This window comes from Heterodontus francisci, chromosome 5 (assembly GCF_036365525.1).
Source record: "Heterodontus francisci isolate sHetFra1 chromosome 5, sHetFra1.hap1, whole genome shotgun sequence".
NCBI lineage: Eukaryota > Metazoa > Chordata > Chondrichthyes > Heterodontiformes > Heterodontidae > Heterodontus > Heterodontus francisci.
Genome location: NC_090375.1, coordinates 193172803 through 193197959, shown reverse-complemented (window position 1 = coordinate 193197959; position 25157 = coordinate 193172803).

Genomic DNA, 25157 nt, shown 5'->3' with positions numbered 1-25157 from the left:
TCGCAGTAGGGCTTCTTCTTTGGTTTTTGCTGGATCCCTCACAGCTCTTGGCTGGACTCTCTCGGTCTCCGTTTAAAGTAAAAATCTCTCACATTTGCCTCTGTTAGGATACATATGGATCCCTCCCTGTGGTGACCAGCAGTGGGCCAGGATATGGCTACTTCACACCTTCTTAGTTTTAAAAGAACCCAGTCAATTCAGAAATGTCTCAACAGTTTCAGGATGGGTGTACTTGACACCTCTTAGCTTGGAATGCAACCTTTTGCCCTTAACAGACCGTGAGACAGTTTGAATATACAGGCCAAGTCAGCCCGACCTTCGGCAGCCACTTTGCAGCACATTGTCCACTTTTTAAAGGAAAAGTCAAATTTTTTTATAACTCTTCAGTTTGGTTCTGTATTTTCATTGTGAGTGAGACACAGGGTAAACTAACTCTAGTTTGGATGTTAAAACAGGTATTTCACCCATTATTAGCATATTCAAGGGTGGCCCCCAGAGTTACTTCCATAATTCCCAACCCAATACAGTGCTGGACGCGATTCTGATGTTATTCAGACACGGGAGGTTGGCTCCCTAAATTGGACCTTTTGGCACCTGTTTTCCACCTGGGCTATATGCATGAGTTCCAATTTCACCCCCGGGGCTGGATTTTATGAGCCTGCTGCTGATCTTGGCGGCAAGCTCATAAAATGGTGGTCTGCCTGCGCGCGCCATACGCCATAGAGCCGCCGCAATCTCAAGCGTGGCAGCTCATTTGAATAGATGGGGCAGCCCCCACCCCCCCAGTCTCATGGAGGGGATGGGCTGTCCGTCCCCGGCAATGGCGTCAGCTACGTGTGCACAGGTGCTGGCACTGGTGCCATTTTTAAAGGGCAGTCATTCCTGCTGACCAATTTAAATTTTTAAAGTCCTAACTCCAAAAAGTAAATAAATACATTTCTAATTCCCCTTTCCCAACCCCCCCATAACAATTACAATAACTATTTGCCCTTCGCCCCTCAAAACACTTAGCTTTTACATCTGACCTTCCTCCCACAAACTGCACAAAGTTTAAGGCTCAACCCTTCCCGCCATCCCCTACACAGATTCCGCATATTTGACGCCATTAGTCCCCCCACCATCCCCCACACCGACAAACGTACCTCCTCCCCGTTCCCCACCAGTGTGGCGTTGCATTTCCCCAGACGGGGAATCTGAAGGCGTGGGAGTGCCAGCTGCTGCGCCGCAGTTTGCGACGAGCCCTCAATATGGGAGGTAAACGTATGTAAATTTATTAATTTTATTCCTTTGCATATTTAAATTGTGGTCCCCGTCGCCCAGCAGTGGTGGGGGAGCCGCCATGGAACCTTGCCACCACTGGGAGGGTCAGGTCGGGCCCTCCCGACATCAAGGTCCGTGATGGGCTTCATCAGGAGCCATCTTCAGTCTCCCCACCCCTGCCCCGGCCACAGATCACGATGTCGAGGACTTGGTAAAATCCAGCTCCTAGGGTTCTTCCTCCACTATAAGTACCCTCAATTTTTATGGGAACTGCAATTCCCATAACACAAACAAGAAATGCTGGAAATACTCAGCATGTCTGGCAGCATCTGTGGAGAGAGAAGCAGGGTTAACGTTTCGGGTCAGTGACCCTTCTTCAGAACTCATAATATGGTCCTGGCTAGAATTCCTTGAATTGGTCTACAGACCGATGGCCTTTAATCCATTGTTGGTAAGACTTAAACACAACAGTGGCAATATACCAAAGTTTAAGAGCAAAATATATACAGAGTAATGTAACATTATAAATAGTAGATATTCCCTCTTGTTTAGCATCACTGGATAATCCTGGAAGCTAACTTCACATCCTTTAAGTCCTGGAGAGCACCTTTACTATCCAATGACCCAGAGATCTAACAGTGCACCCATTGTTGTGTGGACTGGACACTGAAATCTTGTACATGTAGTCACTTGTGTTCAACTACCTTTCCTCAGAGTGAGCTAATAAACACCCTCAGGGTGAGCTAATAAACACTCTGGTAAGATAATTGGGGAGCCAACAGACTGGATCCTTTTGCACAGAATATATGCATGAACAGAATAAAATTTTCCAGCAAGATTGAGTTGATGTATTGTACTTAGATTTCCAGAAGGCATTTGATAAGGTGCCTCATCTAAGGTTATTGCAGAAAATAAAAGCTCATGGTGTAGGGGGTAACATATTGGCATGGATAGAAGATTGGCTAGTTAAAAAGAAACAGAGAGCAGGCATAAATGGGTCATTTTCTGGTTGGCAAGATGTAATGAGTGGTGTGTCACAGGGATCTATTCTGGGGCCTTAACTTTTTACAATTTATATAAATGACTTAGATGATGCTTGCTAAATTTGCTGATGACACAAAGATAGGTATGAAAGTAAGTTGAAAAGAGGACATAAGGAGGCTACAAAGGGATATAGATAGGTTAAGTGAGTGTGCAAAGACCTGGCAAATGGAGTATAATGTGGGAAAGTGTGAAATTGTCCACTTTGGCAGGAAGAATAAAAAAGAAGCATATTATCTAAATGGTGAGAGATTGCAGAGCTCTGAGATGCAGAGGGATCTGGGTGTCCTAGTGCATGAATCGCAAAAGGTTAGTATGCAGGTCCAGCAAATAATTAGGAAAGCTCATAGAATGTTATTGTTTATCGTGAGGGGAATTGAATACAAAAGTAGAGAGGTTATGCTTCAGCTACACAGGGCATTGGTGAGACCACATCTGGAGTATTGTGTACAGTACTGGTCTCCTTATTTAAGGAAGGATATAAATGCATTGGAAACAGTACAGAGAAGGTTTACTAGACTAATACCCGGAATGGACGGGCTGTCTTACGTGGAAAGGTTGGACAGGCTAGGCTTGTATCCACTTGAATTTAGAAGAGTAAGAGGTGACTTGATTGAAACATATAAGATCCTGAGGGGTCTTGACAGGGTGGATGTGGAAAGGATGTTTCCCCTTGTGGGAGAATCTAGAAATAAGGGTCACTGTTTAAAAATAAGGGGTCACCCATTTAAGATGGAGATGAGGAGAAATTGTTTCTCTTAGAGGGTCGTGAGTCATTGGAATTCTCTTCCTCAAAAGGCGATGGAAGCAGGGTCTTTGAATATTTTTAAGGCAGTGGTAGATAGATTCTTGATAAGCAAGGGGGTGGAAGGTTATCAGGGGTAGGTGGGAATGTGGAGTAATCAGTTCAGCCATGAATTTATTGAATGGTGGAGCAGGCTCGAAGGGCTGAGTGGCCTACTCCTGCTCCTAATTTGTATGTTCCCAAATAATCAGTTACAACCTTGGTTGAAAATCCTTCTGAACTACACAGGACATTTTGCCAACAAATATAAACTCAAAGATCTCCTCTGTGAAGCAATCTTTTCTCAGCTACAGCAGTAATGAGGCACATGGTTTTTTTTATGCTGCACATGTGCCTTGGTTAGACCACACGTGGAGTATTATTTATTTATTTTATTTAGAGATACAGCACTGAAACAGGCCCTTTGGCCCACCGAGTCTGTGCCAACCATCAACCGCCCATTTATACTAATCCTACCACATCCCCCCTAGGGGCAATTTATAATGGCCAATTTACCTATCAACCTGCAAGTCTTTGGCAGTGGGAGGAAACCGGAGCACCTGGCGAAAACCCACGCAGTCACAGGGAGAACTTGCAAACTCCACACAGGCTGTACCCAGAATTGAACCCAGGTCGCTGGAGCTGTGAGGCTGCAGTGCTAACCACTGCGCCACTGTATCTAGTTCTGGTCTCCATATTAGGAATAGGACATAGAGGCACTGGAGAAGCTGCAGAAAAGATTTGCAAGAATGATACCAGGACTGAGAGGTTAGACCTGTCATGAAAGATTGAATAGGCTGGGGTTCTTTTCTCTAGAAAAGAGAAGGCTGAGGGATGACCTAACAGAGGTTTTAAAATTATGAAAGGGTTCAATAGTTCAGTTTCCACTTGTGGGGGAAACAAGAACTAAGGGTAATAAATATAAGATAGACAGGGAATTCAGGAGAAACCTCTTTACCCAGAGAGTGGTGAGAATGTGGAATTTGCTACCACAGGGAGTGGTTGAGGTGAATAGCAATACATTTAAGGGGAAGCTGGATAAACATGAGGGAGAAAGGAATAGGAGATTATGTTGACAGGGTGAGATGAAGAGCGGTGGGAGGAGGCTCGTGTGGAGTATGAACACTGGCATGGTCCAGTGGGGCCAAATGGCCTGTTTCTGTGATGTAAATACTTGTGTCATTCTATACAGCAACGTTATTGAGGGTGCACACTGATTAGCCACTAAGTTAGAAGTGGCTCTACCTCCACAAAAGCATGGAGCTGAAAGCGACGGAATAAATGCAATCAATTACAGTCAGTGTGCTAGGAAAAAACTGAACTCTGATGAGTCACCTGGTCAAGTGTAAAACCTCAGCTATCATATCTACAGTGCTAAACTTGATTCAGCAAGCAGTGGTGATATGACTCAGGGTTGAAGTCAGTATGGAGCTTTCAGCAGTTCTTTACTGTAGAGCTCCAGTAGGGTTAAACCACCAACTCTGGGCAGTCTGCCTGCTTGCGTTAAATCCATTCATTCAGACTGCAGACTGTAAGATCCCCTTGGGCATGCATTGCTGAGGAGCTGCAGAGAAAGAGTATAACTTGAGTTTGATGGAAAATAGCAAGACTGTGATCCCATTCAGCTGAGAACACATCTCACACTGGCGGCATTGAAATATCTCCCAGTCATGGTCTTGTCAATTTCTGACCAGTTTCGCGTATTCGGAATCAACCAATCATGGATTCTCTGTGCAGTTAGACTAAAGTTGCAGCAATGGATAGGGGCACCAGTGGATAATGGATGCAATAAAATAAAATTAGACCTTCAAAGAAAAATGGTCGGGGTGAGATAATTACAAAGTATGAAGCGTTTAATTGATTTTAGTTCCAGGCTTTGCCAGATTGAGGACAATGAGGTCTTTAACTTTAAGAGCACATGGTATTAATTCAGCAGCTTCATCAGATTGTAACTTCATTCAAAATCCAAGAACTTTCCTTTATTTTTCAGTCTAACTCCAGATTCAGAAAGTCACAGTGACAGTGGTGAAAAGCAACAACAACTTGCATTTATATAGCACCTTTAACGAATAAACATCCCAAGGCGCTTCACAGGAGCATCATGAAACAAAATTTGGCACCAAGCCACATAAGGAGATATTAGGATAGGTGACCAAAGCTTGGTCAAGAGGTAGGTTTTAAGGAGCATCTTAAAGGCAGAGGTAGAGAAGCAGAAAGATTTAGGAAGGGAATTCAAGAGCTTAGGGCACAGGTAAGTGAAGGCTCAGTGCTCATAGATGCTGTGAAAGAAGTCAGAAATGCACAAAAGGCAAGACCTAGAGGAGGGCAGATGTCTCGGAGGGCTGTGGGGCTGGAGGAGATTACAGAGATAGGGAGTGGAGAGGCCATGGAGGGATTTGAAAACAAGGATGAGAATTTTAAAAATCGAGGTGTTGCTTGACCGGGAGCCAGTGTCGGTCAGTGAGCACAGAGGGTGATGGGTGAACGGTACCTGTTGTAATTTAGGATATGGGCCGCAGAGTTGTGGATGAAAAATTAACAACTGTTTTTGAAAATAATAAGCTTAACCTGACCCAAAATATATCTCTAAAAAAAGAATACAACTTGCATTTTTATAGTCCCTTTCACAAATTCAGGACTTACCAATATGCTTTACAGCCAATGAAGTGTTCTTGAATTGTAGTCACCGTTGTATTGTAGGAAACATGGCAGCTGTTCTAGATGTTAATTGAGGGATAAATGTTGGCCAAGACACTGGGGAGAAACTGTTATTTGTTCATGGAATGTGGGTGTCACTGGCAAGGCCAGCATTTATTGCCCATCCCTAATTGCCCTTGAGAAGGTGGTGGTGAGCTGCCTTCTTGAACCGCTGCAGTCCATGTGGGGTAGGTACACCCACAGTGCTGTTAGGAAGGGAGTTCCAGGATTTTGACCCAGTGAAAGTGAAGGAACGGCGATATAGTTCCAAAATCAGGATGGTGTGTGGCTTGGAGGGGAACTTGCAGATGGTGGTGTTCCCAAGCATCTGCTGCCCTTATCCTTCTAGGTGGAAGAGGTCGCAGGTTTGGAAGGTGCTGTCGAAGATAACTCACCAAAAGGCACTCACTCCAGCAATCTCATGTCAGATAACTATAGAGATTTTACACGATGGAATAGAAATTCTAGAGACCCTGTTGTATAATCATAAGCAGCAAAAGAAAAGGTGAGGGAGCAACCTGGACTCACTAGGAAACACAATAGGGGTCATTTTGAATCCCACTGGAAATGGAAGCCGGGAAGAGATGTGTAATGAGCGGCCAAACCAATATTACCTGTTTACACTAGCATCCATAATCAAAATCACCACCCAAGAAAACAAGGAGAGGAGGGGGGAAACATAGGGGCGAAAAGCATTGTTGCTGTGTATAGTTCAACTCTGTTACCTTACAAGATTATCTCTCACATGATATCAAGTCAAGGTTTCACCACCACCACTAGCTGTATCTCAGTGGGTAACACTTTCACCTCTGAGTTAGAAGATTGTGTGTTCTGGAGCAGGACTTGAGCACAAAAATCCAGGCTGACACTACCAATGCAGTACTGAGGGAATGCTGCACTGTTGGAGGTGCAGTTTGTCGGATCAGACGCTAAACCAAGGCCCCGTCTGCCTTCTTGGGTGAATGTAAGAGATCCCATGGTACTATTTTGAGGAAGAGCAGAGGAGTTATCCCTGTGTCCTGGACAACAGATGATCTAGTCATTATCACAGTACTGTTTGTGAGAGCTTGCTGTGCGCAAATTGGCTGCCATGTTTCCTACAATACAACAATGACCACAAAGAACGTCATTGGCCGTAAAGCGCTTTGCGACGCCCTGAGGTCGTGAAAGGCTCTATATAAATGCAAGTCTTTCTTTTCACTGCACAAACTATGAGACAACAATGGCAGTGCTGAACAGGAATTATTTCCGTTCCAAACTCCTCACTCCCAAACACCAGTACAGGGAAAAAGAACCCTCCACTAGCAGCAGATAGAATCAAGCCTGGTCTTTGTGGCATTGTAAGTTAGCTTTCTGCATCATGCAACGTTGGAATTTTTTCTCTAGCTCTGTCTCAAAATTCAGAGGCTCCTTCCCTCAAATTTTATATTTCACGTCTGGAAGTTCAATGACATTGCCACACAGTTTACATAAAAATGTGGTTACCCAAAAAAAGGGAAGGGGATTAACGGTGACATAAGTCAGTTTTCACCATGTGCATCAGTCTGTAGTCCGTGCCTTGACTCAGCTATAAAGATATATGTATATAAACAGTGCTCAAAGTGACCAGAATGCATGTGTCCCGGGCTGACTGCCTCACCTCTGGAGAACCAACCACACTCACAAGCTTTCACATTTACTCTATTTTACACTACAGCCCATGTGTCAGAACGAGCGGCTGGAAATATATTTTTTTTCTTAAATGCTGAAATGAATATTAGCAGAACAAAGAAGCACTTCTTCTGTGTGAGCGCTATGAGGTGGGCGAAATAATCTCCACACTTAGAGTCTGTGAGCTGGCAGTAGACATTCCTCATTCCAAATGTCCCACAAATATTCCCATTGCTACACCACTCTTATGCAGAGTTAAAACAGAAAACCCTTTCTGTCTCTGTGCTTTACATGCTTTCAGTATTACATTCCCCAGGGCCATTTAAATGCTAAGTTTCAAAGATAGACTTTTATGAACCCTCCTCGACTTCCCACTTTCATACAGCATGCTTTCCTTTTCTCGTGAAGATGCTGACTTGCTCTAAGGAATGGCTCCATGTGAGCATTCTTCATATATGGGACTGGATAATAAATACAGGTGGGTGCTTTTGACCATGATCAGATCATTGTACTCAAACTCTATCCTGCTCTTGCATGTCTATCTACACTCACACATGCTCAGACACACATGCACTTTCCCGCTGGGTTTACTGGATGGCAATCAGGAGTGGGAACCCAACAAGAAAAATAATTTGCATTTATATACTGCCTTTAACACAGTAATGTCACAACGTGTTTCACAAGAGCAATTATCAAACAATATTTAACACCGACCCACAAAAGGAGAACTTAGGACAGATGACCAATAGCTTCCAAGGAGGTAGGTTTTAAAGAGGATCTTAAAGGAGGAGCGAGAGGTGGAGAGAGATTTAGGGATGGAATTCTAGATCTGCATGGCTGCCAATGGTGGAGCAATTAAATTCAAGAGACCAGAATTGGAGGAGCACAGATATCTTGAAGGCTTATAGGACTGGAGGAGGTTACAGAGAGAGGGGAGGGATGAGACCCTGGAGAGATTTGAACTCGAGGCTGAGAATTTTAAATCTGAGGCATTGCCAGGCAGGAAGCCAATGTAGGTCAGAGAGCACAAAGAGTGATGGCAGAACCCACATTGATCTTTATAATTTCTAGCCCAGGGATATTGAATTGAATTATCATCCACTGGCCTGATTGTGATTCGCTAGTTCAGTGCCAGAGACTGACCTCTAAAGTGCCAGATTCAGCGTGGCTCAGGGGAGACATTGACCCCATGAGCCATCCAGGGGTATCTGACTGTAGGTTTATTTTGAATATATTAGGACTTTTATGCCAGTTTTTTTTAAAACATTGTTCTACTTTGAAAGATTAAACTACTGTAAGTTTGGATACAAGGACAAGTTTATACAGTGATTTTAAAATGAATTCTTCCCATATAACTCTTCTGGTGAAAACCCTTCCATAAGCTGCAAAACATTCCCATTATCTGCACATTGTTGTTGGGTAAGTGGCATTATAAGTAAGTGTAGGGCTCTCAGGTAGGAGTAACATGTCCTGTAAAAGCTAGGGTTTCAAGTTTCTTCATTGATAAAAGAAAAAAAAGTTTTGTATTTATATAACACCTTTCTGTTTTTTAAATGATCTGATTTTTAGTGATGTTGGTTGAGGGATTGGTCCCAGGATACCAGGGAGAACTGCCATGCTCTTCTTCAAAATTGGGCCATGGGATCCTTTACATCCACTTGAGAGGGCAGACAAGGCTTTGGGTTAAAGTCTCATCCAAAAGATGGCACCTCCAACAGTGTAGCACTCCCTTAGTACTGCACTGGGAGTGTTAAACTAAGAGTGTATGCTCTCTAGAGTGAGAGCTAAACCCACAAGCTTCTGATATCAGAGGTGAGAGTGCTACCCACTGAGCAACGACTGTTGCAGAATAACATAGATCGGATTATGCAGGCTTCACCATCAAGTTCTATCACCATCAACTGACCATTAGGCAATGGATTGGATCGTCTCAACGTTACCACAATCCTACAGCAATCTTTGACTCCAGGAGAGGTGAGGGAAAAAGAGAGGAGAGAAGAAAGTTGTTGCAAATATTTGCACTGTAAAGGGCATGAAAGCAAAGGGTGTTGAAATTAAACATTTTCAAAAAACAAAATATTTTAATTCCCAATTGTCTCCCCCACCTCTTGAGCTTGCTCACTGTTGCTGGGGGTACGGTTTCACTGTGCTGTTATCCTCATGACACCTCACTCAAGCGGCAGTACAAAATATGCTTGAATAGAAAGGCCAGTGATAGATGGAATTTTATATGGATACGAGTATAAGGATGTGTTTGCACATAGGACGAAAACAGGTCACACACTTGCCCCAAGAACAGTGGTGAAGTAACTACGGGCAATGTTGGAAAAAATCCAACAATAACAGATTCGTCACTTAACATGTCCAGTCACTTGATCACTCAACAAAGCAATAAATTGCTGATTGTATACATTAATAGGTGCCAGCTGTAGGTCATTGGGTAGCACTCTTACCCCTGACTCAGAAGGTTGTGGGTTCGAGTCCCATTGTAGAGACTTAGAGCAAATATCTAAGCTGATGCTCCAGTGCAGTCCATGAGGGAGTGGGGCACTGAAGGTGGTGCTGTCCTTCAGATGGGCTGTTTAACTGAGGCCCCGATCTTCTCAGATGGATGCAAAAGAGGCTGTGTCACTATTGGAAGAAGAGCAGGAGACTTCTTCCCGTTGTCCTGGTCAATATTCATCTCAGCCAACATCACTAATGTAGATTATCTGGACATTATCATATGTTTGTGGGACCTTGCTGTGCACTAATTGACTGCTGAATTTCCTACATTACAACAGTAACTGCTTCAAAAGGATTTCAGTAGGTGTAAAGCGCTTTGGGATGTCCTGAGTTGCTAAAGCCGCTATAGAAATGTAAGTCTTTGTTTCTTTATCTAATCACAACAGCAGAAGTTTCTGGTCAGTCTGCACCGGGAGTATTGTGTCCAGTTTTAGCCATTGAGGCACAAGGGGAGTTTTCAAACTCTGGAGGTGGCACAGAGAGGAGCCACAAGACTGGACCCGTGTACTGGAGAACAAATTTTTTTGAAAAAGGACTGGAAAAAACTGGGTTTTACTTTGGGGGAAACGGAGAGGGACCTCTTGGAGCAAGTAATGTAGAACAGATAAACTAAACTCAGACAGTTGGGCCAGGTGGCACAAGCTCAAACTGGGGAGAGGCAAATTCAGGCTTAAGAGGTTCTTCAAGAAATAACAGCACCTTTCACAACCTTCAGATGCTCCAAAGTAATTTACAGCCAATTAAATACTTTTTGATGTTTAATGAGTCTATCCAATAAGATCCTGGGGGTTACCATTGACCAGAAACTGAACTGGAGTAGCCATATAAATACCGTGGCTACAAGAGCAGGTCAGAGGCTAGGAATGCTGCAGCGAGTAACTCACCTCCTGACTCCCCAAAGCCTGTCCACCATCTACAAGGCACAAGTCAGGAGTGTGATAGAATATTCTCCACTTGCCTGGATGGGTGCAGCTCCAACAAAAATCAAGAAGCTCAACACCATCCAGGACAAAGCAGCCCGCTTGATTGGCATCCCATCTACAAACATTCACTCCCTCTACCACCGACGCACAGTGGCAGCAGTGTGTACCATCTACAAGATGCACTGCAGCAACGCACCAAGGCTCCTTAGACAGCACCTTCCAAACCCGCGACCTTTATGCAGATGCATAGGAACACCACCACCTGCAAGTTCCCCTCCAAGTCACACACCATCCTGACTTGGAACTATATCGCTGTTCCTTCACTGTTGCTGGGTCAAAATCCTGGAACTCCCTTCCTAACAGCACTGTGGATGCACCTATCCCACATGCACTACAGTGGTTCAAGAAGGCAGCTCACCACCACCTTCTCAAGGGCAATTAGGGATGGGCAATAAATGCTGGCCTAGCCAGCGACGTCCACATCCTAGGAACAAATTTTAAAAAGGTCTCTGTTGTAATGTAGAAGCCAATTTGCACACAGCAAGATTCCACAAACAGCAATGTGATTATGGCCAAATCGACTGTTGAGCCCACAACCTTCTGACTCAGAGATGAGAGCACAACCACTGAGCCATGACTGACTCGGACTGATCAATATATGGAGTGGGTTTACAGGTAAGGTAATTGAGATTTAAAAAATTCTGGAAGTGTTTAGAAAGCAGTTTGATCCTGTGAAAATCATTCTTCATCGGTTTGTGATACGTGAAACCAGACAATAAGTGCTGACAAGCTATTCGACTATGGAAGGATCACAACTGAACTCAAGCCTGTCCTCACACAACAGCATTTGAATGGCTTGATTTCTGGAAATGGCCTCCACATTTCATGACTGAAATTTAAGTTTTAATTTTCCCTCTTGAGAAAATGCCGCAAGCTTACAGATGCAGGCATCTATCAATGCTGGGGCACACTGCTTTATCAGTAAACCCTCGAGAAAAGAATTGCCAGCATGAAAACTTTTTTAAAAAATAAAGAACTTGCATTTATAAAGCATCTTTCACAACTTCACGATGTGCGAAATTGTTTTACAGCCAATGAAGTAAGTACTAGTTTGAGGAGTAGTCCCTGTTACAATGTCAGCAGACAATTTATGTGCAACAAGCTCCCACAAACAACTACAGCAGGTATTGTATATCCCTTGCACTTCTAAATGTCACTGGATATTACACATGCTCAAATCTCCATCAGTTAGGCCACGAGGAGCATTGGAATCTGATCCTAATATCATTTGAAACTGGTAGTTTAGCTCTTAAAATTGGTTAATCGCACTTTCTGTTCTCCAACTAAATGCATGAAAAATATTCTAGCAGCAGTCCCCAGAAGATGCTACCAATTGACAAATTCTTGTCAGTGAATAGATTGTGCCTGCTCACTGTAACTGGAACAAGACATTCATACATTGCATCATGTGAGATTGCTCTGTGGTGAAATTACATTTTGTATTGTGAAAATCACCTACACTCCCTGATCTTCCGTTTAAGCTGTTTAAGTAAATAAGGAACTCTGCCCCAGTAAGATCAAGAGTCATTTGTGGGGTTGTTGATTACAATAAATAGATTCATACAATATGTAACATCGCAGGTAGCAGGGGTAAGCCTCGACTGTTGTAGGTGCTTGGCATTTACTATTAAGACACCATCGTAATGCCATTGAATGTCAAGGGGAGACGGATAGGTTCTCTCTTGTTGGAGATGGTCATTGCCTGGCACTTGTGTGGCGCGAATGTTACTTGCCACTTATCAGCCCAAGCCTGGATATTGTCCAGGTTTTGCTACATTTCTACATGGACTGCTTCAGTGTCTGAGGAGTCACGAATGGTGCTGAACATTGAGCAATCATCAGCGAACATCCCCACTTCTGACCTTATTATGGAGGGAATGTCATTGATGAAGCAGCTGACAATGGTTGTGCCTAGGACACTACCCTGAGGAACTCCTGCACTGATGTCCTGGAGCTGAGATGATTGACCTCCAACAACCACAACCATCTTTGTTTGTGCTAGGTATGAGTCCAACCAGTGGAGAGTTTTCCTCCTGATTTCCATTGACTCCAGTTTTGCTAGGGCTCCTTGATGCCATACTCGGTCAAATGCTGCCTTGATGTCAAGGGCAGTCACTCTCAACTCACCTCTTGAGTTCAGCTCTTTTGTCCATGTTTGAACCAAGGCTGAAACGAGGTGAAGTTAGTTTTTATGTTACGCACAGGAACAGGAAGTGTGTTCCATTCTTTGCATGAGAGGGTTTTTAAATCACTCTTTGATTCAATGTCAGAAGGGCAGAAATTTCAAACAGTCCTGATAGGTTTCCATAACCACACTTGTAGCTGCTACTTTTTCTTTTAATCAAACTACCAAACATTAACACCAAAGTAACTGCCTTCTGATATAGTCAACTTCATGATGATAACAAAAAAATTAAGATTAGTTTACATACAGGATATGACAAATTACTTCCCTTGTCAGCTTTGGTCCATACCTGTACCAGACATCATGGAGCCTACACCCTCATCTAAGGTTACCAACTCCGGTTGGATGTATTCCTCGAGGTTTCATCACATGACCTGCTGCCTCCAACTGCCCGAACCCTGCACTCCCACCATTGGTCACCTGGCACATCCATCTTGGCAGAGCCGTGCCTTCCCACAGCCAATTGGAACTCAAACAGACTCTTCATTATCCAATTGGATGATTCTTGACTGTCAGTCAAACCGCCTTCTTTTTTGTCGAACTCCATTTTTTTTTATAATTAATTAACAGAAGGTGTTCAAAGAAAGTTAAGAAAGCACACTTTTTTTTTAAGTGCCCCAGTGATTTTATGTCTTGCGTTTTCATTTCACCGAGTTTGAAAATAAATATTCTCAGGGAGATACATTTATCACTCTTTTAAAAACATTTTTTGCAATAGATTTTTTTTATTCATTCATGCAATGTGAGCATCACTGCAAGGCCATCATTTATCGCGCATCCCTAATTGCCCCTTGAGAAGGTGGTGGTGAACTGCCTTCTTGCACCACTGCAGTCCATGTGGGGTAGGCACACCCACAGTGCTGTTAGTAAGGGAGTTCCAGAATTTTGACCCAGTGATAGTGAATGAACAGTGATATAGTTCCAAGTCAGGATTCTGTGTTCCCATGTGTCTGCTGCCTTTGTTCTTCTAGGTGGTAGAGATTGCAGGTTTGGAAGATGCTGTTTAAGAAGCCTTGGTGCATTGCTGCAGTGTATCTTGTAAATGGTACACACTGCTGCCACTGTGAGTCGGTGGTAGAGGGAGTGAAGGTTGAAGGTGGCGGATGGGGTGCCGATCAAGCGGGCTGCTTTGTTCTGGATGGTGTCGAGATTCTTGAATGTTGTTGGAGCTGCACCCATCCAGACAAGTGGAGAGCATTCCATCACACTCCTGACTTATGCCTTGTGGATCGTGGACAGGCTTTGGGGAGTCAGGAGATGAGTTACTCTCCGCAGGATTCCCAGCTTCTGCCCTGCTCTTGTAGCCACAGTATTTACATGGTTGGTCTAATTAAGCTTCTGGTCAATGGTACCCCCAGGATGTTGATAGTGGGGGATTCAGCAATGGTCATGCAATTGAATGTCAAGGGGAAATGGTTAAATTCTCTCTTGTTGGAGATGGTCCTTGACTGGCACTTGTGTGGCGTGAATGTTATTTGGCACTTATCAGCATAAGAGCAGATGTCCCGGCCAATATTCATCTCAAAGACAAATTATCTTGTCATTATCACATTGTTGTTTGTGGGAGTTTGCTGTGCACAAATTGGCTGCCACATTTCCTGAATTACTTCGAAAGAAAAGTACTTTGTTGGTTGCAAAGCACTTTGGGATGTCCTATAGTCATGAAAGATGCTATATAAATGCAAGCCTTTCTTTCTTCTCTCTCATTCTTTTAGATTTTAATAGCTGCCGATCAAAATGCTGCTTTGCCAGGTTGTTCAGTGGTTGCTGTCATTGAAATGCATTCAGTAGTGGGAATGGAAAGGGCCACCAATCAGCTCCTTATATTTAATTGCCAATTAGCAAACATAAATGGTGAATGGGGAATTTATCCAGCTGTGGAGTGTGCAAGAGAAAGCAAATCTTTTGAAGTTATAGCTCGGGGCCATAGCCAGAGTTAATGACCAAGACATGGAGATGACAGTAAATGATAGCAGATGACACATTGGAGAAAATAGATGATGCCTCAGGGCATTCAGCTACTAAAATAGCACAGTGTAGGATACATAACAGAGTAGATCTAGAAACATGGAAACATACAGCCATTCGGCCCATCGCACCTGTGCTGGTCCTTTGTAAGAGCTATGCAATTAGTCCCATTCCCTGTCCAAAGGACTGTCACTGACCTCATCTCCTCTGGAGATCTTCCCTCTACAGCTTCCAACCTCATAGTCCCGCAACCCCGGACAGCCCGCTTCTACCTCCTTCCCAAAATCCACAAACGGGACTGTCCCGGCAGACCCATTGTGTCAGCCTGCTCCTGCCCCACTGAACTTATTTCTTCCTATCTTGACTCTATCTTTTCTCCGCTGGTCCAGTCTCTTCCCACCTACATCCGTGACTCTTCTGACGCCCTACGTCATTTTGACAATTTCCAGTTTCCTGGTCCCAACCGCCTCCTCTTCACTATGGACGTCCAATCGCTCTACACCTCCATCCCCCACCAGGATGGTTTGAGGACTCTCCGCTTCTTCCTGGAACAGAGGCCCAACCAGTCCCCATCCACCACCACCCTCCCCTGCCTGGCTGAACTTGTTCTCACATTGAACAACTTCTCCTTCAACTCCACTCACTTCCTTCAAGTAAAAGGTGTTGCTATGGGTACCCGCATGGGTCCTAGTTATGCCTGTCTTTTTGTGGGATATGTCGAGCATTCTTTGTTCCAGTCCTACTCAGGCCCCCTCCCCCAACTCTTTTTCCGGTACATTGATGACTGTATTGGTGCCGTTTCCTGCTCCCGCCCTGAACTGGAAAACTTTATCAACTTTGCTTCCAATTTCCATCCTTCTCTCACCTTTACATGGTCCATCTCTGACACTTCCCTTCCCTTCCTCGACTTCTCTGTCTCCATCTCTGGGGATAGGTTGTCTACTAATATCCATTATAAGCCCACCGACTCCCACAGCTACCTGGACTACACTTCTTCACACCCTGCCTCCTGTAAGGACTCCATTCCATTCTCCCAGTTTCTCCATCTCCGAAGCATCTGCTCTGATGATGCAACCTTCCATGACGGTGCTTCTGATATGACCTTTTTCCTCAACCAAGGATTCTCCCCCACTGTGGTTGACAGGGCCCTCAACCGTGTCCGGCCCATTTCCCGTACCTCTGCCCTCACCCCTTCCCCTCCCTCCCAGAACTGTGACAGGGTTCCCCTTGTCCTCACTTTCCACCCCATCAGCCTCCATATCAAAATGATCATCCTCTGCCATTTCCGCCACCTCCAGCGTGATGCCACTACCAAACGCATCTTCCCCTCCCTTCCCCTGTCAGCATTCTGAAGGGATCGTTCCCTCCGCGATACCCTGGTCCACTCCTCCATTACCTCCACCACCTCGACCCCGTCCCATGGCACCTTCCCCTGCAATCACAGGAGGTGTAATACCTGCCCATTTACCTCCTCTCTCCTCACTATCCCAGGCCCCAAACATTCCTTTCAGGTGAAGCAGCGATTTACTTGTACTTCTTTCAATGTTGTATACTGTATTCGCTGCTCACAATGTGGTCTCCTCGACATTGGGGAGACCAAACGCAGACTGGGTGACCGCTTTGCAGAACACCTCCACTCAGTCCGCAAGCAGGACCCTGAGCTTCCGGTTGCTTGCCATTTCAACACTTTGCCCTGCTCTCATGCTCACATCTCTATCCTGGGCTTGCTGCAGTGTTCCACTGAACATCAACGCAAGCTCAAGGAACAGCATCTCATTTTCCGATTAGGCACGCTACAGCCTGCCGGACTGAACATTGAGTTCAATAATTTCAGAGCATGATGGGCCCCCCATTTTACTTTTATTTTTAGTTATTTTTTTTTTTTCCTTTTTACATTTTTTACAATTTTTTTTCTTTTGTTTATTTCATTTCATTGTAGTTTGTTCAGTTTGCTTACCCACGGTTTTTTTTCATGTTTGTACTTGCTGCTGCTTAATCTTCAGTTTGTTAACACCCTATCTGTACTAATGCTTTGTCTTTCAACACACCATTAACATATAGTTTGCCTTTGCTCCATGACCTCTTGGTCAGCTATGTGGCCTTGTCCAACCTACACCTTCTCCTTTGTTATCTCTTGCTCCACCCCTGGCTCACTTGCTTATAACCTTTGACATTTCTAATATTTGCTAGTTCCGAAGAAGGGTCACTGACCCGAAACGTCCAAAGATCCAAAGACTTGCAGGTGATAGGTAAATTGGCCGTTGTAAATTGCCCCTAGTGTAGGGAGGTGATAGGGAATATGGGATTACTGTAGGGTTAGTATAAATGGGTGGTTGTTGGTCGGCACAGACTCGGTGGGCCGAAGGGCCTGTTTCAGTGCTGTATCTCTAAAAAAAAAACGTTAACTCTGCTTCTCTTTCCACAGATGCTGCCAGACCTGCTGCGTGGTTCCAGCATTTCCTGTTTTTATTATAGTCCCACTCTCTCCCTGCTCTTTCCCCAAGCTCTTCAAATTTTTCCCCTTCAAGTATTTATCCAATTCCCTTTTGAAAGTTAATATTGAATCTGCTTCCACCGCCCTTTCAAGCAGCGCATCCCAGATCACAACAACTCACTGCAAAAAAATTTTTTCCTCATATCACCTTTGGTTCTTTTGCTGATTACCTAACATCTGTGTCCTCTGATTCCTTTCCCTCCTGCCAATCGAAAGGGTTTCTCCCTATTTACTCTAACAAAATCCCTCTTTGAGCACTGTGGGTGCTGGAAGGTTCTTGTCGGATAAGGACAAAGGTACCCTCCACTGCAACAAATAGCGCAGTGCAAGAAGTTGATTGTGGCTTTGTTTCAATATGGGTCATCTATGTCACAGTGTCTCTACTGAGCCTGAAAGTCCTCATGTGTTGGTCTTCCATCATGCCCTTTTGGAAGACCATGTTGCAGTGGATCACTTTGTTCTGCAAATAATACACGTCAGTGCCTCTGACTCTGAAAGTTGGATGTTCAAATCCCATTTGAGCACAAAAATCTAAACTGACATGCCCACTGCAGTACTGAGGGAGTGCTGCATTGTCAGAGGTACCATCTTTGGGATGAGATGTTAAACAGAGGACCTGCCTACCCTCTCAAGTGGACATAAATGATCCCATGGCACTGTTCAAAGGAGAGCAGGGGAGTTATCCCCAGCATCCTGAAAATCATTTATCCCTCAACCAGCAACACTAAAACAGGTCATCTAGTCATTATCATATTGTTGTTTGTGGGAGCTTGCTGTGCACAAAATGCTGATTGCATTACAACAGTGACTCCACTTCATAAGTACTTCATTGGCTGTATGCGCTTTGCGACATTCTGAGGTCATGAAAGGCGCTATAGAAATGCAGGTCTGTCTTTTGTTCTTTCATTACGAAATGGGCGACATAGGGCTTCCTGTGTAGAGGAACCCTCTCTCTCATTCTCTCCTTATGCATCCTTACCTTGTGCTTCTCAGTGACTGACCTTTTGTTTGGAATGGAAATTCATTCAGGTCTTTTATTTAAATCCCATTGCAAGTTTCTTTGGAAAAGCCTTCAACATGAGCTTCATGATCCTTAACTGCCACATTTTTTTTGCACAAAATACTTAATACTTAGTTATTTCAGGCTATGGGCAAGACTTACATTAGTAGTAAGAACAGGAAAATATTTTATTGCTGCTTCCCTCTTTCTCATCATAATGCAAGCACTCACATCTACTTTATCTTTCAATTTAATAACCAGGGAAAAATATACTGTTACAACTGGGTGAGATCTCAGGCTCCCCTCTCGCCCCTTTCCTGGTTTGGCCGTTACAGGATTTAACTTTTAAAACACAGTGTTTTTAGCTTCAATTCAATGAGTCTTTGCTCACTGCTATCTGATTGTAATTGTAAATGAACCAATCAGGAAAGCTTTCTTAGGTTTAAACAAGAAAGGTGTAAGTTTATTAGCCTTAACACTGTAACTCAGTTAAAGTTACTAAAAATACGTGACGCAACCACGCTAGCATGCATACGCGATAAACACACACACACAAATAGATACAGAGGTGGAGAAAGAATAAAGGGGGGGTTCAAGTAGTAAATGGAATTCAGTTACTGTCTTTGGTTTGGATGTAAAGACTTTGATTGGAATTAAATCTTTCAGTTCTCGTTGGAGCCTAGTGTACACTTTCAAACTTGTTTCACTGGTACCAGAAGGCTGGAGAAGTCCTCTTAAGCTGCTTCCATGGGTCCCTGGACCTTTTCTTGAGAGAGAGACAGAGAGAGAGGGGTGTTTTCTTCTTGAGGTTCAATTGCAGTCTGCCCCAAACCTTTCTTTGAGGCGCAATTCAATCAATTCCCAGGTTGGCCAGCAGGTTAGTCATGTGGCCAGCTCTTTGTTTGAAACAGCATCACCTGCGAGGGTTGCTGATTATTCAAAATTTACTAGACACACTCGGTGGGGAGGTGGGGGGAGGCGGGTGGAGTGCTGGCTCTTACACAGACAAGATGTGGATCATCATTGTTGCCCAGCCAAATCTTGCTGATTGAATTGGGAGCACTTCAATTGTCTCTCAGAATGCAAATGTGCAGCCATGTTTTCAGCCGTTCAGCTCTGTGATCTTTTTAAACAAGTTATGTTCAATGTCCAGTAAAGGTTCAAATTGTGTTCCATACGATGAAATTGATACGTTTCCATTTGGTGGGTGTGGTTTCATCACAATACCCTTTAATGTCGAGTAGTTGGGAAGACGGAGAAACATTCCATAAATAATGGAGGAGAAAACTGATAAGACAAGGTGCTGGGAGCTCCATTTGAGATTCCTTCTTTAATATTATGTGTAATGAGGAGCTGGCACCATATTATGAGAAGCTTTTTATGCTGTCTGATGCAACATAAATGAGATGCATGGAATCCAGGTTGTTGAAGATTTCATAACAGGTTTATTAAACAGCTAACTAATATATACTGCACAGAGCTAACTATTTCCAGCACCTGCCTCTAGGTGTTACAGTTATAGAGTGCCTCAAGCTGGTAGTCATATGACTACATCCTGGCACCTAGCTCATTAGCATACTAAGATCTTAAAGGCAATCATATAACATTCCCTTTCATTCCAAAGATAAGTCTCATATGCTAAAAGTTAAAAAAAAACCTAAAATTAGATAACATCAAAATTATTTACATAGGTATGGAGATTATAAAATTTACACGTGCAGAAGCTTAAAAGGCCATATCGTTTCAGTGGTTTGACAACTCTTCCAGGTCTGGTATAACCTTCTGGGCATGTGGATTTCACCCTTGACTGTCCTGGGTTTGCAGGCATGTTGTCAATGCATTGGCTGCTGTCCTGTTGATCTGTCACATCACCACCATCGGAGTGTGCTCCCTCGAGTCCACTGTGCACAATTGGAGTACTGCACACCTCTCTCAGTTGACTTCGGTTCCTTCTCAACACCGCTCCACTAGATGTTGTAATCTCATAGGACCAAGGCTCACCACACACTCCGGACACCTCTGCAGGCAACCATGTTTTCATTGTGGGGTCTATGACCCTGACCTCTTGTCCTACATGTAGCTGAGGTAGTTCCGCCCGTGCGTGTCGTTCATGCACCATCTTCGTTCTTCCCTGTTTCTCGAGCAGTGTCTCCTGCACCTCAGAGAATGTGGACAGATGATGGCTTGGCAGAATCATTCTCACTTGTCTGCCAAACACGATCTCTGCTGGTGATGGTCAGCCCATATCCATAGGTGGAGCTCTGAGGTGGAGCATGGCAACACGAAAGTCTTGTTTCGTTGCCCTACACTTTAGGATAAGTGCTTTGATTGTGCGAACCGTTCACTCAGCGAGACCATTAGATCTAGGGTAACGTGGTGACGATGTCACATGGTTTATGCTCCATTTGGCACACATATCCCTGAAAGGTTTGCCCGTATACTGTGGCCCATTGTCAGAAAATGATTTCTTCAGGTGCACCGAATAGACTGAATATGGCACTCAATGTATCTGCGATGTCATGCTTCAAGTGTCTTCTACCTGTCTGACAATTGGAAATTTGGAGAAATAGTCAGTGACTAAGTGACTTCTTGAGATTCCTTCGCTAGGTGTACTGACCAATATCCATGTTTAGCATCCAACTTGGAGAAGAATTTGGCTCCTGTGACCTTGGGATTTAATTCCTCTAATGTCGGAATCTTGTGGGGGCATTCCTTTAGTGAGAGGTTTAAATGCCTCGGATCTGGACATACCCTGATTGCTCCATCCTTCTTCAGTACGCACGTCATTGAGCTGCACCAGTCTGTGTGATGTTGCACATGACGGATGATGCCATTGCGTTCCATGTCATCTGACTCATGCATAAGCTTTTCTTGTATGTGCAGGCTGCACTTTCTGGGAGGGTTCACTGACCGAATTGCATCGTCTCTGAGGTGCAGTATGGCATCGCCTTTGAAATTTCCTATGACGTCGAACCTGTACGGGTACATTTGTTGTCAGTCGTGGACTGACTCAATGTGGGTACCCTTGGTCTCTTCTGCTGTAATGGGTACCTTGGTGACCTCGTGGATGGTCATGATATTGAGGTCCTTTCACACTGGTAGTCCTGCCACTGCTGGCCCGCTCGTGTCTACAAGGTAGAATGTTTGTGGTTTACATGCCGACTTGCCATGGCTTCATTCCATTGTAAGTGTGCCACTGCAAGGAACGGGTGACCCGTTGTGTGCAGATGACTTGGCAATTGTCAGTCGTATCATTAATTTCCAATGACTCTGGTACATATCTTTCAGGATTCGGACAGGTAGGATATTTGCATTAGCACTGGTATCAATCTTAACTCTGAGCGTATGTTTGCCAACTTTCTTTAATGTTAATAGTGGTGAAACCTTTCAGTTGTTTGACTTCATCAACATTATATGCAGGTTCACAATGTGGAATGCCTATTTGTCTCCTGACTGAGAACTGCTTCTCTCTGAGTCTTGTCTCAGGTCTATTTCACCGTGGACGCCGTGTATCTGCTTGTGTTTACGCTGGTCCTGGAGCTCTCCTTGCTGCTGTTGCCCTGTTTCTGCACCTGTCTTCTGTTGGTTTGTGCCCTACTGTGACATCTGGCTGCGTCTTCAGGGGAGGTTTATTGCATAGGCAGGCCCAGTGTCCTTTTGCATCGCAGGCCTTGCACAGGTCTCGAAATGCAGGAAAACTTCACCATGAGAGGAACCAACCACACTTACCACACAACTTTCTTGCTCTTTTCGACTTGGTTATGATGCCGATACTGTTGGCTGCATCTAGTGCTTGCAGTGCTGTTGTCCAGCTACAATGGCTTCATATTTTCTGCCATCTTCCAACAGTGCATCAATGCTGTGACCTTTCTTTTTCCCCAAGAGATCTTCCTGGAATGCTTCAATGGATGTTGTTACAATCACCAGCTACATTATTCAGTCCAACAGCTCAGTTTCTGAGAAATTGCATTTGTTGCCCTTACTACAGCATCTACTGTCAAACTGGTCTATTGATTCCTGTGGCTATTGCCTGGGCGGCACAGTGGCGCAGTGGTTTGCACCGCAGCCTCACAGCTCCAGTGACCCGGGTTCAATTCTGGGTACTGCCTGTGTGGAGTTTGCAAGTTCTCCCTGTGTCTGCGTGGGTTTCCTCCGGGTGCTCCGGTTTCCTCCCACATGCCAAAGACTTGCAGGTTGATTGGTTAATTGGCCATTATAAATTTCCCCTAGTATAGGTAGGTGGCAGGGAAATATAGGGACAGGTGGGGATGTGGTAGGAATATGGGATTAGTGTAGGATTAGTATAAATGGGTGGTTGATGGTCGGCACAGACTCGGTGGGCCGAGGGGCCTGTTTCAGTGCTGTATCTCTAAACTAAATTCCAAGCGGTGAATTCTGAAATTCACTCTTAATTGGAGTTGGTCTTCTAGCACTTTCCATATCTTTGTGGGATCTTTCTGGTACTCTTCAGATAAGCCTGAGGTATAGATTCTGTGTAATCGCTCATTTCCAACTAGTATTAGTATTTTTACAGTCTATTTTTCTGGTTCAACAATCACTTGGTCTGTAAAGCATAACTGCATTCTTTGTTTGAACAGTTAGAACTTGGATAGGATACCCATGGCCTTCCAGTTCATGTTGGGAGATTTGGTATCCATTTTTCTGTTGCTCCTTTGCTTTAAAACTTGCTTTGAGACTTGTTTATTGATTCTCTACTGTCTTTCCTTTAAAAAACTCTCTTGGCTGCTTTGATTGACAGGAGCAGGTGTTTAGCTGTGCTTGTCTGTTTATCTAGCTTCCAGCATTGTAGTCTGTCTGTTTACACAGTTGTGCAATAGGCATTTCAAGTGTTTTTTTTTGCTAGAGTTTGTGTATATAGCCATTCAAATCTGCAATTCTTCACACTTCAGTGATTTTCTGAGTGTTTTTTTAAACTCTGGCTGGGTAATTGAAAGGTCTTCACGTTCAAGTTATTTAATGGATTTTTTAAAGCTTTACCTGTGGACTGTGCGAATAAAGGATTCCTATGCTTTTTGTAGTCGGACACCTCCTGTAATGGCTCCGATCATCCATCAGCCTGGGGGAGCCTTTGAAAACAACCAATCAGACTGAGATAGGGATTGGGTTTTCCCTGTTTTTTTTTCTTTTACTGAGCCTTTAAGAAAAATCAACTTTGTAACTCAAAGCTTTTTTTTCAATGCAGATTCCTGGACCATCGGCACAATGACCCACCCGATTGCAGTGATTGATTTGCAGCCTGTTGTTCAGTGCTCTGCCTTCTACAGCTTGAGGTAAGTGTTTTCTTCTTTTCCTGTTTGGGCCAATTTTTTTTTTGAACTTTCTCTCTTCTAGCTGTAGGAAGGTAGTTTATAAATCTGTTTTCCCTGTGGACTTCAATCTTAGATTCTATCTTCTAACCACAGCTGCCACCATGTAATGAGGAGCTGCCACCATATAATGTGTTCTTTTAATGTTGTCTGATGCAACATAAATGAGATGCGTGGAGCCCAGTTTGTTGAAGATCTCAAAGCAGGTTTATTAAACAGCTAACTATTACATACTGCACAGAGCTAACTATTGACAGGACCTGTCTCTAGCTCAGAATTGTCCAGCCTTTTTGTTTGGGGGCCACATTACAATTTTTGTCTTACATTGGGGCCGGTGAGACAGAAAGAAAAAGGCTTTAAAAATTATCTTACTATCAATCAAAAGAACAACAAATGTGCATTTTTGTGAAGAAGCTTTAAATGAGAAGATTAATTTATTGAGTTACTTTCTCTTCACTATGTTGGACACTGATTTAATGAGATACCTGACATTTATTTGCTTGCACAGGCAGTCAGTGTTTGCCTGCACACTTGCTGTAGCAATGCCAGGTATTCTGTCAGGAGTGACTTTGATGACTCTCTCTCTTCCTCTGTCTGTCTCTCTCTCTCTGTCCCTCCTCTCTTTCTCTGTTGCCCCTCTTTCTCTCTCTGTCTCCCTCTCTCTCTCTGTCTCTCTGCCCCCTCTCTCTGTGTCTCTCTGCCCCTCTCTCTCTCTGCTCCCCTCTCTCTCTCCCCCCTCTCTCTCTCTTTTCCCATCTCTCTCTCTCTGTCCCCCTCTCTCTGCCACCACTATCCCTCTGTCCCCCCATTTCTCTCTGTCCCCCCCTCTCTCTCGCGCTCTGTCCCCCCTCTCTCTTCCTCTGTCCCCTCTCTCTTCTCTTTCTCTCGCTCTTTCCTGTCTCTCTCTTTCGCCCTCTTCCCCAGTCTCTCTCTCTGTTCCTCTCTCTCTCTCCCCCTCTCTCTCTTCCCCCGTGTCTCTCTTTGTGATGGCTGCAGGGAGCAGGAGCGCTCAGCACAGCAGTTTTGTGGTTGGTCAATTTTGTTTGAGTAAAATCACGCTATCAGTTTCATAGCTTCAAACTTTTTTTAAAAAAAAGTCAGAAGCCGCCGGAGAACCCCAAATCTGTTCGAAGTTGAGAAATCACCGTTCCCAATACAGCGCCTGTCAGCTGTGAAACTGACAGAGTGCCTCAGGCTTGTAGTCACATGACTGTATCCTGACACATAGCTCATTAGCATACGAAGATCTTAAAGGGACATTAC